Genomic DNA, 14,480 nt, shown 5'->3' with positions numbered 1-14,480 from the left:
ACCCCTTTAGTGTCCTACACCTTCCCTATAATTGTTTAGATTGGAGTGGGAATAGTAAATGGTGCCCTTTTAGTGTCCAACACCGTCATCAAAATAAGTTAAATTGGAATGGGAATAGTAAGTCTAACCCCTTTAGTGTCCTATACCATCCCTAAAATGGTGTAGATTAATGTAGGAATAGTAAATCTAACCCCTTCAGTGCCAATCACCTTCCACAAAATGGTTTAGATTGGAGTGAGAATAGTAAATAATGCCCTATTAGTGTCCAATACCTTCCACAAAATGATGTATGTTGGAGTGGGAATTGTAAATCTAACCACTTTAGTGTCCAACGCCTTCCCCAAAATTGTTTAGATTGGTCTAGTGTTGCAGGGGTTCTGTGTAAACAAAATATTGACTGAGACCGCAGAACGTCTGTATTTAAGGACGGAGTCACCATATTACATCAGTGCCCATGAGCCCCAATCCAGAATAGTTCATAGTTCCTTACTTGCCCTCCTAACCTTCCCAGAGTGACATGTAAGTTAGCACCCTAGAACACAACCCTCTAGTCCCCTCAGGGAACTGTGGAAACAGATCATCAACCCATTGTTTTATCCCTCATGCATGTCCATAATAAACAAAAAAGACACAAGAGCCGTTTACAATATTTATTAAAACCTATTCTGTTTTATTATAAAACATCAGAGTGAGGACCATTACAAGTAAACTTTAAACAGAAGCCCTACCATGATGAATTATTTATCTGCCTCAGCCTACCCCCCCCCCCCCCCCCATTATGGAAACACAATGTTTTATTATAGATATCTGGGTGTATTGGCGAACCCCATACCTACTATGCATTGGTAGTTGTTCTACATCTCAGGCGGTGGATCTCTCTCTCGTTAGGCCCTTTGCTCTGTTGGAATGTTGTCTTCTTTCTGTTTTCAAAATGGCTTGTCTCGGTGTATATGTTACGATGTTTCTTCTTGAAAACAACAGATATGAATAAATGTAGTGTCTAAGTGCCAAGCTACGTTTGCTAACTGATCACAAGAAGACTGGGCACAGTATTGTTTGACTTTGTACAAGATGTTCAGACAGTCTGAAACAATAACAAAAACGTGCAGTGCTTTTCTAAGATAATGTTGTTGCACTAAAATAAACGTGCCAAGCATAACGTGCGCAAGGCAAAACAGCCTAAATGTGCAAGCGAACTAAAATACAAGCAAACTAAGTGGGCCTTGAAGGAAACACACAACACTGGAAATTGTAAATCGGGCCCTTTTTGTGCCCCACACCTTCTTCAAATGGTTAGGTTAAAGTGTGAATAGTAAATGTTACCAACACCTTCTCCAAAATGGGTTGTAGTTTTTAGGTCGAGCCTGGGCAGTGCGCATGTGCTGTGCGAGGCATGTAGTATTGAGTTAGAGATGTGGAGCTCCGCCCACTCTCCACCCACATTTTTCATTGGCTTGTGTCATTGTCCACTGTAGACTGCGGCTGTTCATTAGTCAAAAGGCTTAGTAGTCCCTTCTTAGTACTGCCTTATCTCATTCTGTAACCTCCCATGGCGACACCCCCTGTTACGTGTGTTGTTGCTCAGTAGGCTTTAATCACAGCCTCCGAGCACTCTTTTCTCAAATAGCTTCCACAATGATGGGAGGGAAACGCTTCATTTCTCCTCCTGCAGCCATTTGCTGCTCTGCCCACCCTCCTTCTTCTCTAATCCCAGAGTCACTTTTTTTCCTATTTCTTTGCATGCTAAAAGTGGCTGCCCACCATTTCTTTTAGTTTTCTTTGCAATCACGTCACCCACGTGGGTGCCGCGATTGCATCAAAAGTAAAGAAAGAGGAAAAAATGTTTCTATTTATTTACTTTTGATGCAATTTCTGCACCCGCGCGGGTGACGCGATTGTAACAAAAGTAATGAAAATGAAAAGGAATGGCAGGCGGCCGCTTGCAGCATGCAAAGAAATAGAAAAAAACCTTGTTTTTCTTTTTCTTTACTGTTGATGCAATCGCAGCACCCGCGATCTACAGTAAAGAAATAGAAAAAAAAATCTATTTCTTTGCATGCTGAAGCAGCCCCCTGCCATTTCTTTTCATTTTCATTATTTTAGTTACAATCGCGTCACCCGCGCAGGTGCTGCGATTGTGGCAAAAGTAATTAAGTACTGCTGCTGGGCGGCGCTGCTGTCCTCAGCCCCAGCAGCGAAGTTGGAGCATAATAGAAGATAGCTAATTCAGATTCAATGCTTATTTTGTATGGTGGTCGGCAATGCGAAAGATGAAGGAGATGGTACAGCATTTGCCAGGTGATAATAAAGGAAGAGCGAACAGCATGGATAAAAGAGGGAAAACTATTGCGAAAACATGTTTCAAGTCGTCTTTTGATTCAGCCCATACAGCCAGCAGTGTGCAAGCATAATATTACACAGACACTCAATGCAAAGAATTTCTGGCTTTAAATGTGACGTATAAGATAACATTTTTGACACTCCATTCATGGTTGAAAATCTTTTCAGCGGTGTGGTCGACAATTCACTGTAACAAATGAAAAATGCTTATGAAACTGTAAAAGCAATGGGAGCTTTGCTGACCAGACGAAATTTTTGAAGTGGGTTTTCAATGTAAGACCGTTCTCCATTTAAACAAACTTTGCAACAATCAGGACAAAACAGATTGACTCTTTAACTCATGTTGCATTAGCAACAAACCAGCCAAGTAAAGCGGGGTCTCATGGAAGAGGTAAAGAAACAGGGCCAACCCCTGGACAGTCTGCACATGTACTGGACATTAGGAGAGCAATTATGTATAATTTAAAATAAACAAAACAGTACACAAAGGCAAAAAATATTTGTTTTATTTTCTCCTGCAAACATGGGGATGGCAGTCATAAAGGGAACCACTGTAAGATGGTAAGTACAGACAATCCAAACATGCTACATCTAGAATGAGTGCCATTAGACGGCAGATCAAATGCATAGTCCAGTAAGAAAAAGAAGCCACAGGGTGGTGACATGGTTGTCCAGCCACACATTCACAAAACATTACTACATGGACATTTAATTCAACAAGGAATATCAGGTGGGAAAAATGACTTAAAACACCTGTTCGCTAACACACCCACTTCATCCGAACCTTCCGGTGAAGGAAATACCACTATGTAGTTATTACACAGCATGTGAATCCAGAAAAGATTCACGCTGCAAAACAAAATAGTTACTTATCGGTAGGAAGAGTTTTGCTGCTTGAAGACTTTACCTCAGGCAGGAAAAGTTACAAATTTGACCTTGTGGGAAGCCGACTTGGGGGAGCTGCCCGATGAAGACTGGAGGGAGGCACTGTCATCGCCAAGAGAAGTAGTCGTCCCCATGCGTTTGCGATTGGTGCAACTTAAAGTCCTTCATAGGGTATATCTTGACGCCAGATTGCTGCAAAGACTAAATAGGCTTCCTGATTCCCAGTGCCTCAGGCAGTGTGCACAGACTGGCACATTTTTTCATATACTATGGGATTGTCCCCGTATAACGGAATATTGGGTCAAAGTCACCAGGCAAATGGCCAGGGTTTGCGATAAGACAATAGATCCTACCCCCGCGCTATGCCTGTTGAACATCTGGGTAGCTACAGACCTTACACAAATTGAACAAGAATGGGTCACGGGGGGATGGGGGGTAGCCAAGAGGAACATTGCACAGCTATGGGGAGTGGGCACCATACCAAATTTAGCAGACTGGGCTAAATATATGGACTACGCCATGCTAGCGGAGAGTGCAACGTACAAGGAGAGGGTGCCCATGTAAATGGGATCACAAATGGGGGAAGTGGAACAAGTATAGAGGCAACATCTGTGTTTCTCCGGCAATCGAACTTAGGAAGGAGAGACAAATACTAAGGGAAGGAGCTACACTGAACCAGCAAAATCCTGAGTGAAGGGTCCCAAGAGGCCGTCTGTAGGGGGGAAACAGGGTCAAAATGAACAGGGTATCCTGGCGGGTGTCACGGGGGACGCTCCCGATACGAGGAACTGTAATAATGTTGGCTGTAGGGGAGGTAAGAGGCGCAGAGAGATGGATGGTAAGGCAATAGTATACATCTTCGCATTGTCAAATGTATTTGTTATGCTCGCTGTCTTGGTTATTAATAAAAAGTGTTTTAAAAAAAAAAAAGGAGGAAAGAAAGTCTCAGTCAAAAAAAAAAAAAAGGATTGAACAATAAAGCCAGAGCATGCAAAGATATAATTCATCAGATGTGTGCAATACAATTATGGTAATTTTGCCCAAAAGGTGAGCGTTCAGTAGTTTCTGGAAGATAGTGTGAAGATAGATGGTGTCAGAGAGAAAGGAGAGAGTTCCAGGCTGCAGGGGTCACACCGGAGAAAGACTGCCTTTGAGAAGTAGAGGTTCTAAACTTGAGTATTTCCAGGAGAAGAGAATAATGACTTCTTAGTTCTCTTAACCACCGGAGATATTGAGCAGGTCAGCCAGGCAAGGTGGATTATTACCAGGGATGGACCTGAGGAAAAGGTAGATCTTTTTGATTCTCGCTGAAGTGGCCAGGAGATGCAGCTCGTAAAGGTATAGGTGAAATGCGAATCAGCTTGCCAGGCAGAGTGGACTAACATTGCTGCTGAATAAAGCATTGTTTTGAGAAGAGCCAGAATAGATTGGGGTGCTAGAGCACTTCCAAAGACAAGTCTTGAAATGAACAATGCATTGACAGGCATTTTTAGCAGATCAGGAGGAATAAATAAGCAGATATTTTTTAATGCATGAAGATGAAATCTTGAAACTTTGACATCTGGCTGATATGAGGGTTAAGGATGAGGGCAGAACTAAGGAGCAAAACAAAAGATGTGGTCATCACGTTTGTGGGTCGGTGCACACTTTGAGCTTCAGGTGGTCAAAGAGTTTGGTATGAAAATGAAATCAGCTTTTTGTCGAAGAGAAAAGTAGAAAGTCAGTTTTGAGGGTGTTGATAAGAAGGGCACTCTGGTTCACCCATGACTGAATCTGTGAGACAGTTTCTGAGGAGGAGAATGGCACCTACTGTTGAAAACTTTAGATAGAGCTGACTGTCATCAGTGTTATGGTGAAGGAGGCCTCCGGCGCTGTAGAGGATCATGCTTAGAGGCTCCGTGCTGAGATTAAATAGAGGTAGCACCAGAATGGAGGCTTGAGGAACCCCACAACACAACGGTAAAAAAAGGAAAAGTCCTCGCCTATTTTTACCAGTTTTACTGTTTTATGCATTTAGTGATACGGGTTTCTTCTTATCTTTTTAACATTGCATGTGTTGATATTACTATTGGGCTAAATAAAGTCTTTAAAACACAAAAAAAAAAAAAATTGGACCTTGGCTCAGGTTCTCCATGCGCTGCAACAGAAAGACTGGATGGTGTCCATCGATCTGCAGGATGCGTATTTTCATCTTCCCATCCTAAAGTCGCAGCGGAAGTATCTCCGGTTCACGGTGGGATCGCAACATTACCAGTTTGCGGTTCTTCCGTTTGGTCTTACTTCCGCTCCTCGAGTCTTTACAAAGGTGATGGCAGTGGTAGCGGCTCATCTCAGAAGGTCAGGGGTTCCTGTGTTCCCCTACCTGGACGACTGGCTGTTGAAAGCGGAGTCTCCAGAGTTGGTTTCGCGCCACTTGCAAGTGACAACTCATCTATTGTTCAAATTGGGTTCTTCGATAAATGTACCCAAATCTCACATGGTGCCTTCTCAGCGCAGCCTGTTCATAGGGGCAATACTGGACACTTCTGTGTGTCGAGCATACCCGCCTCCACAGAGGATTCTCGACATACAGGAAATTATTCCTTTATTTCACGATGGAGCGGTTGTTCCCGTCCTGAAGGTTCTTCGCCTGCTCGGTCTGTTTGCTTCCTGCATTCTGTTGGTCAACCATGCACGCTGGCACATGAGGGCACTCCAGTGGTGCCTCCTCAGGCAGTGGTATCAGCACACTAGAGATCTCGGGGAGAAAGTCAGAATCTCCAGAGAAGCTGCAGCGGAGCTGTCTTGGTGGAGTGTGCAGGGCAACCTGTCTCAAGGAAAGCCCTTTCAGCCTCCTCCATCGGTGGCCACAGTGATTACGGATGCCTCCACTCTAGGGTGGGGTGCTCATCTGGGGGATCTGGAGGTCAAAGGTCTTTGGTCTCCAGAGGAAAGGTTGCTTCGCATCAACCTTCTGGAATTGCGGGCGATTCGTTTGGCACTGTAGGCTTTTCTCCCTTCCCTTCGCAGTCAGTCGGTTCAGGTCCTGGCGGACAACACTACCGCGATGTGGTACATCAACAAACAGGGAGGTGTAGGGTCGTTTCTCCTCTGTCGAGAGGCTCTGCGACTCTGGTCCTGGGCTCAGGGCCAACGGATTTGTGTGTTTGCAAATCATCTGGCAGGTGTGCTGAATGTTCGTGTAGACAGTCTCAGCCGATCACGAGTGGCGGCTTCATCATAAGGTTCATTAAGGGCCATATAAATAAGTTTCCTCCCACACCTTTCATTATGCCTCAGTGGGATTTGAATCTCGTACTCACTGTTTTAATGGGTTCTCCGTTTAAGCCTCTTCGCTCTTGCCCGTTGAGGCTTCTTTCTTTTAAAACGGTTTTCTTGATTGCCATTACCTCAGCTAGGAGGGTAAGTGAGCTTCAAGCTCTTAGTTCAAAACCTCCTTTACTGACCATTCATGCGGATAACTTGGTTCTAAGGACCAGGGCTGCTTTCTTTCCCAAAGTGGTTACCCCTTTTCATATGGGACAATCCATCACTTTACCCACCTTTTATCCTCCCCCTCACCCTTCCAAGGAGGAAGAGAGACTGCATTGGTTGGACCCTAAGAGAGCTGTCTTCTTTTATTTGGATCGGACTAGAGATCTGAGGCTGGACGATCAGCTCTTCGTGGGCTATGTTGGGAAAATGAAAGGCAAGGCAGTGCACAAGAGGATGCTTTCCAGGTGGATTATCTTGTGCATCAAGATTTGCTACGCCCTGGCCAAGAAGGAACCGCCTGAAGGTATATTCCACCAGAGCTAAGTCTACTTGTTCTACTTTGGCTAGAGGTGTTCCTGTTCTTGATATCTGTAAGGCAGCACCTTGGGCCTCCCTCCACACCTTTGCAAAGCATTACTGCTTGGACTCTGAGGTTAGGAGGGATGGCCATTTTGCTTGCTCTGTTTTGCAGGATTTTTTGGTCTAGTCAGGTGGACACCCTCCTCCGGGAGAGGTACGGCTTTGGGAATCTATTCAAAAGGTGAGGAATCCACAGGCAGAAGTATCCATCAGAAGAACAAGTTACTTACCTTCGGTAACGCTTTTTCTGATGGGTACAATATCTGCCTGTGGATTCCTCATGCTCCCACCCGCCTACCCGTAGTCCACCTGTTTCTACCCCAAAAAAATTCTTATAATATGTCTTAATCATGTTTATATTTTACTGATGAGAAATGCTTATTCAGTTGCTATTTCTCTATGCCTTTCTTGTTTATGCATTTGTGAATTTATATGTATGTATATATTTGATATGCTATTTGTGCATTTGAAAATGTGTCGGTCCGCCAGTTTGCCTTGGTGGCACGGAAAAAATGGGTGGAACTGATGTCAGCACGCCGACGATGTCCTTTTGTGGCTCCGATGACGTCATACGGTGCCACGAGCGGAGCCGGTCCATTGTGTCGTCCTCGTCGACGTGGGAGAGCCAGGAAAGAATTTTCCCGCGGAACGCTGGCGTGGGGGATATTCAAAAGGTGAGGAATCCACAGGCAGATATTGTAGCCACCAGAAAAAGCGTTACCGAAGGTAAGTAACTTGTTCTTCATACTTTAATGATGGAGAGTGTAACGCCCTGAACGTCTCAGGATCGTTTAACAGACACGATAATGAGAACGCAACCACTTGTGAAGGTTTAGTTATTTTAATGAAGGCAAAAATAATACAAGGAATAAACAAAGGTTATAGTCACTGGAATCCTCCAGGCTAAGTACGTTACCAGCCCACAGCACGGATGGTCCTAACCGTCCTCTGCATATACGCCGATCCCGGCGTATGCCAACAGAGGGCAGAAATGAAATGGCCGACAATGCCAATCGGTAGGCTGTGAGGGGCACGAAGAGTGTTGGGGAGAATCGAGGAGTCAGGGAAACACCCAGCCGGGGTCTCTACCTGAAGGGAGCAGCCGCTCAACCTCTTCCTCAGACTGCACCGGGACGCGGAGTCACCTCCTGGTGATGCGTCACCGATACCCCAATCACAAGCAAAGAAGACTGAACCGAGAGCAGCCGCTCGATCGATCCTGTGGACTTCCGAGTCTGTAACGCGGCAAACACCTCCTGGTGTGCGTTACAGCTGGCAGTCCCTGTATCTCTGGTCGGGCTGGGAGTTACGACTCCAACCAGCAAAAGCGCCTCTGCGCTTTGACTCAGCCGAGTCAAAAAGCGAAGCTCAATGGTTATCCGGTAGAGCTTCCGGGTCCTTCACAGGTGACGATGGGGCAAGACACGGCCCAGGGAGTAACGACTCGACCTACCTCCGTTCTTGCCTTACTGGAGCACCACTCCGGAACACTGCTCTTCACTAAGCAGGTACGTCGGTGTAAACACAATATCCGACAGCGTTGTACCTCCCGGCTCCTCCCTTTATAGGGCGTGTTTTCCTTGAGTTATGTAACAGCTCTCCTGTTTACATAAGGGCGTGTTTTCCTTGAGTTATGTAACAGCTCTCCTGTTTACATAAGGGCGTGTTTCCTTGAGTTATGTAACAGCTCTCCTGTTTACATAAGGGCGTGTTTTCCTTGAGTTATGTAACAGCTCTCCTGTTTACATAAGGGCGTGTTTTCCTTGAGTTATGTAACAGCTCTCCTGTTTACATAACCTCTCAACCGCTAAGCATCCTGGGAGATGTATTCCGTTTTCGCTGGTTACCGTTTTCCTCCCCTCGCATGACAGGAAGTCTTGACAGAGAGGCAGTGTTTGATTGTGTAGACTTTCAGGTAAAGTTTGGTGTTTTCTGCCGAATAGCAAATTCTTGATTTGATGTTGGGCAAGAAGGACTGTTCAAGGGTCCATGTCAAGTTTGAAGATCAAATGTATTTCAGAAGGTTGAGGGGAGGATATCATCTCTGTTACTTTGAGAACTGCAAGTGTGTTTGTGAGGCTTGTATTTAAGTGTGTTTCCGGCGGATATATTTTGTTGTGGGTATGATGATGTAGCGATTTATTTATTTTTATCAAGTCTTGTCACTCGTTTTTAGGTCGAGCCTGGGCAGCGCATGCGCTGCTCTGTGAGGCATGCTGTATTAAGAGTATGGACTTGAAGCCCTACCCACTCTCCGCCCATATTTGTCATTGGCTTGTACCATTGTCCTTCGTAAATGCTGGCTTCGTGTTCGTTAATAGGCTTGTTATTACCTCCTTAGTACCGCCTTGTCTTCATTTGTAACCTCGCATGAGGGCTGGCCCTTTTATTTGGGTTGTTACACAGTACGTCATATTTGGTCTGTAAGCACTATTTTATTTAATGCGTTTCTCCTACTGCAGGCACTACATGCTTTCCTGCAACATTCAGGCATGCAGCGCGCCATGTGAGCTTTCACAAGGCGTTTTTACAAAAAAGAGGCATTTGTTTGTCAACTTGTCAAACAAATGCTTTTTTGATTATTGCAGGTTTTTTAAACACATAAATAAAAGGCATTGTCATTTACAATGCTAATAACTCAAAATCTCGCAATTGCGAGACCTATTGCATTGCAAATGCTTTTTACTTTCATATAGTGTGTATTTATTTGTTTTAATCATAACCAATAAATCCAAGGTTTGTTAATACTTTTTTAATTATGTCTTTTATTTAATGCACATTTTTAGTTTATTTTTGATTCATTCATTTTTTGACCAAAAAAATATTTCAATGTTACAGTACAACTTTTTTTTGCTATCAAATGTACTTTATTTTTTCACACACTTATAAAATATATACTTTTTATCATTTATACAACAATGTTATTTAATTATATTTTCATACTTATATTTTTATACATAGTACTAAGTATTTTTACATTTTATTTATTTAGTATAGATGAATTAGTACAAATTAATATAAAGTTATATTTGAACACTACGGTTTAATTTGTACTTTATGTATATGTGTAATTTTTTTTAGTACATTTCTAAACACTTTTTAATATGTTTTTGTAACATTTCTATTAATTTCCATGGAAAGATGGTCTTTTTTTATTTTCGTGTAGCAGGCATTTTTTATAACGCTACCTGTATTTTGTACGTCATTAGTGCTCTTTTGAGGTGTTCAATTTATTCAGTAAGAACTTATTTAAGTTTTTATTTAGGGTTTTAGGGATAGCAGGAATATGGGTAGGTCTTTTTAGTGTGGATTATAGTGTTAGTTTTGTTTGGAAACGATGTTTGGTGGTAGTTTGTGTTGCATTGTTATGTAGTATAATGAAGTAGGAAAACTATAGTTCGCTAGTAGCAGGATGTTATTCTAGATATAGTTATGTGTTGTACTATGTTTGTAGAGTTGTAATGTTTTTTTTGTATTTGTAGGATGTATGTATTGTGACAGTGTTTATGTTGTGTTTTTTACAGGTTAGGAAGTCCGCATATAACATTGGCATCAATTTTTTTTAAACAAGGAAATTAATCGGATTTAACTTAAACCAAGATTTGTTTATCTTCCCGTTGTTTTTTGTGATGTTCTGGAGTGGCTTTACTCTCTATTTTTTATGTTTTCCAATGAGGGTGGATTACATTGGTGGATTTAATTTGGTCTTTTCATTTTGTATTTTTTTGGGGGGAGGGGGGGCGATTCTTATTTTTCATGTTTGACTTCTTTGTGAATTTGATTTTTGGGAGGTGGGGGTGGATCAAGAACTTCAGCTGTTCAACTGTAAGTATGATATTTTCATTTATGTTTGGGTGGAAAATGTTCAATCTTAATATGTATATGTAGTTTGCTATTACTGCAATGGAAAGCTATATTTTGTATGCGTGTGTTTTAATTAGTGAGCTGCTTCGTATATTTTGCATATTGCATGGTTTTCATTTTCCCGAATATATTTTTAATTAAATTCCTAAAGAAATTATTTATATTTATGATTTTATTTATTTTGTACTTTGTTAATATTTTTTTGTACTAGACTGATTTATAAAAAATTATTATTCTTATACTTATATACATTTGTTTATGTTGTACTGGTGTTAGGTTTTGATCTGTTTTAATTGTAAGTCTATTGGTAGGTGGCTTAGAATCATTTCTAAATAGTCTACTCCTTTGTTATTTACAAAGAGCCTGGCATTGAATTGTAGCATTTCATACATATCTCTGGTTTGTTTGGTTGTTTTAGGTTTTATTCAGTGTACTGACTGTTCTATTTTATCTATTGTAGCTTTGGTTTTCTTTGGAGGGCTTCTATGAATTTGTAGAGTGTTCGTTGTGTACCTCCTAGTTTGGCTTGGAAGGCATTGTGCCATCTTTCCACTGCAATCTTGGTTTTGGGTTGTTGAGCCATGGCACCTTGGTATTTGGATTTGCATCGTTGTCCAGAGAAGCGCAGTTCGCTAACTCAAGTGTCATCAAAGTAGTCCATTTGTGTACTTAAGTTTTTGTTAATTCCTTTGGTAAAATGGGGATTCTATTAGCAGGTTGTAGTGGTTAGCTACGTCCGTTACAGGTACATATGCCAGAGATATTAACTTTTAAATTTCAAAGGCAACCTGGCTGTTTGTTGCATATTCTACACTTAGGCCCCATGACGATTGTGGTCGGTCAGACCGCTGAACTCTATTACAGCGGTCAGGAGACCGCCCGACAAGCAGGCAGCGGTTCAACCGCCACATTTCGATGTGACCACCGGGCTGTCAGTCGCAAAGCTGTGGGAACCGCGGCATGCTGTGGCTAATGTAAATGCCTTGCAGCATCACCAGCAGGTCCATGCACCGTGTGCCATGTACCATCCAGTGCTAGGCACACAGTGCAGGGAGGTGAGTGGGGGCACTACATGTGCCCCCATGACCACTTCTCAGTGGCCAACGAAGCCAGGGGGCCCTGTTTGGGGCCCCCATATCACTTTCAGACAACCTTTTCATGGTGGTGTACCCGCCATGAAAAGGCTGCCGGAAAGGGATATCCAAATCCAGACGGCGGTGCCTGGTTCGGGATTGCCACCATTGAGGACTGCGACTCCGTCTGTCGGGGTCTGAGATCCTGGTGGAGGTGGTGATGTGGACTCCGATCGCCTGCATCATAATGCGGCGGTCGGACCGAAGGACTATTGGCGGTCGGACCGCCATGGGAGGCCTGTCGGTGGCGGTCTGATCACCATTGTAATCAGCCCCTTAGTGTTAGACTTCGCAAATGTTTATACATGCTTCGGTTGAAATTATAACAGCAGCTGTGTATGGCTGTGTGTAGGTATAGTTTAAGTATTGTTTGTTGATTGCCTGCTTAAAGTCTATTATAATTTTGTGTGGAGAGCAGTTGATAGTTTCTACTTGTATGTATTAGTGGGCTCTTGGGAACTAGTGCTTACCACTTTTAAATCTTGAACTTTGTGCCTTATTTCTAGCTCATTACATTTGGGAGCTGGGTGTGTTCTCTGACGTTACTTACAATATTGTTTTTCGTGGTAGCCCTTCTATAACAAGCATTCGCATAGTATTTAGTACATTTGAATTCCAATTCTCTGCTCTTTTGCTTTTCTGGCTGTTTCTGTATACCGTGTGAAAAAGCAATTGTTTGCTGTTCTGCCATGTATTATATGTGGCTCTTTCTGTCATTCTGTCTGAAAGTAGCATTGTCTGACTTGAAGTGGCTGAGGCACCGCAATGTACGAGGGCAAACAGATATAGTGTTTGCCAGAATCTCATCACATAATTGAGCTGACCGGTCTTTCATGAGCTGCATCAAGTCAGCAGTGATGGGTGTGTTTCAGCACGCGGTGGTAATAGACGTACAGGAAGAGTGTATATCTGCAGTTCTTATTTTATTGTTGTAGCCTTAAATTATTATTATTAATTAAATTTATAAGGCGCGACAGCTACCCAAAAAGGGTTTCCCAGCGCCAAGGCAGACCAAGGATTATATAACAGCTTAAATGATTACTGGTTAAAAAGCCATGTTTTTAATGCTTTGCGAAATTGAACATAAAACGTTTCGTTCCGAATAGCTGTGGGAAGGGAGTTCCAGGAGTGAGGGACCAAGGCATGCAAATGATCTACCACCCAACCGGGATAATCTGATTCTGGGCACAGAGAATTTCCCCTGATGCTATAACAATATTAAACAACATCAACAACGACGGATTATATTTGTTTTATTAAACTCTACATGAGTTATTGAATCCTGTGACAAGGACTATCCCTGTGCCCCATGGATTTGGGGGTGCAACCATAGATATATTCACAACACCAAGTTCAGAGAGTGATACCCTGGAGCACCGAACAATGACATAAACCTACTCATCAAATAAGGCGGTGCATAGGCTGAATCTTTACCGTTTCAAAGGCAAGGAGAAGGCACATAGGGACAGACCAGAGACTGCAGATACTAAGGGGCTATACCTATTTTGATTTTGAACATGTAGTTCAGGGTTTTGAACTTGATTTGGTTCTCAACCCTGAGCCAATGCAGGTCCCGCAGGTGACCGGAGACAGAGGTGGCTCTAGGAACCCGGCAAAGTAGTCTTGCAGCAGAGTTCTGAACCATCTGCAGTCTACGAGTCACCTCCTTGTTGGAACCTAGATATAGAATGTTACCGTAGTCCAGTCTTGAGGTGATTAACGCCTGGACTACAGTTCTCTGGGTAGACTCAAGCAGCATCCAAATAATCTTTTTTAGCCACTTCAGGATGGTAAAGCATGTAGCGGCCACCTTAACAGCTTGATGATGCATAGTTAGTGAATCATCAATGATGATACCCAAATTGCGGACTTGACAGGAGGGATGAGGAAGTGCTCCCATCTCACAGGGCCAATGTTGTAGGCCCCAGAGATCCTTGTTTTTACCCAATATCAAGACCTCGATTTTCTCTCCGTTGAGCTTAAGGTAAATTGCCTGCATCCATGATGCAATTTTACCCAAGCCCAGCTGGAGGGGGGAAGACTCAACCGCACTCTCCATAGAAAGAGAGAAAATAATCTGGGAGTCGTCCGCGTAAGACAACAAGGACAACCTGGCATCTTCAGCAACATCAGCTAAAGGTCTAACGTATAGATTAAATAGTAAAGGGCTAAGGATGGAGCCCTGAGGTACCCCATACAGTGAAGGATAGGTAGCTGAGCTGGCTGTTGGGGGAAAACTTGGCTTAAAGTGCTATGGTATTTAAAATATGGTTTGATCGAAAGCGGCATAGTAATAAACATACTTATTTAACTCCATGTATGCTCTCTGTTTGGAAAAAAAAGTGCATGAGGATTTAATGAAAATAAATTATGTGTATGTTAGAAAAAGAAGTCCGAAAAGCGAGATGTCTAGCTGCTAAAAGA

The sequence above is a fragment of the Triturus cristatus genome, chromosome 12 (assembly GCF_964204655.1).
Source record: "Triturus cristatus chromosome 12, aTriCri1.1, whole genome shotgun sequence".
Classification (NCBI taxonomy): domain Eukaryota; kingdom Metazoa; phylum Chordata; class Amphibia; order Caudata; family Salamandridae; genus Triturus; species Triturus cristatus.
This window is presented reverse-complemented; position numbering follows the sequence as displayed.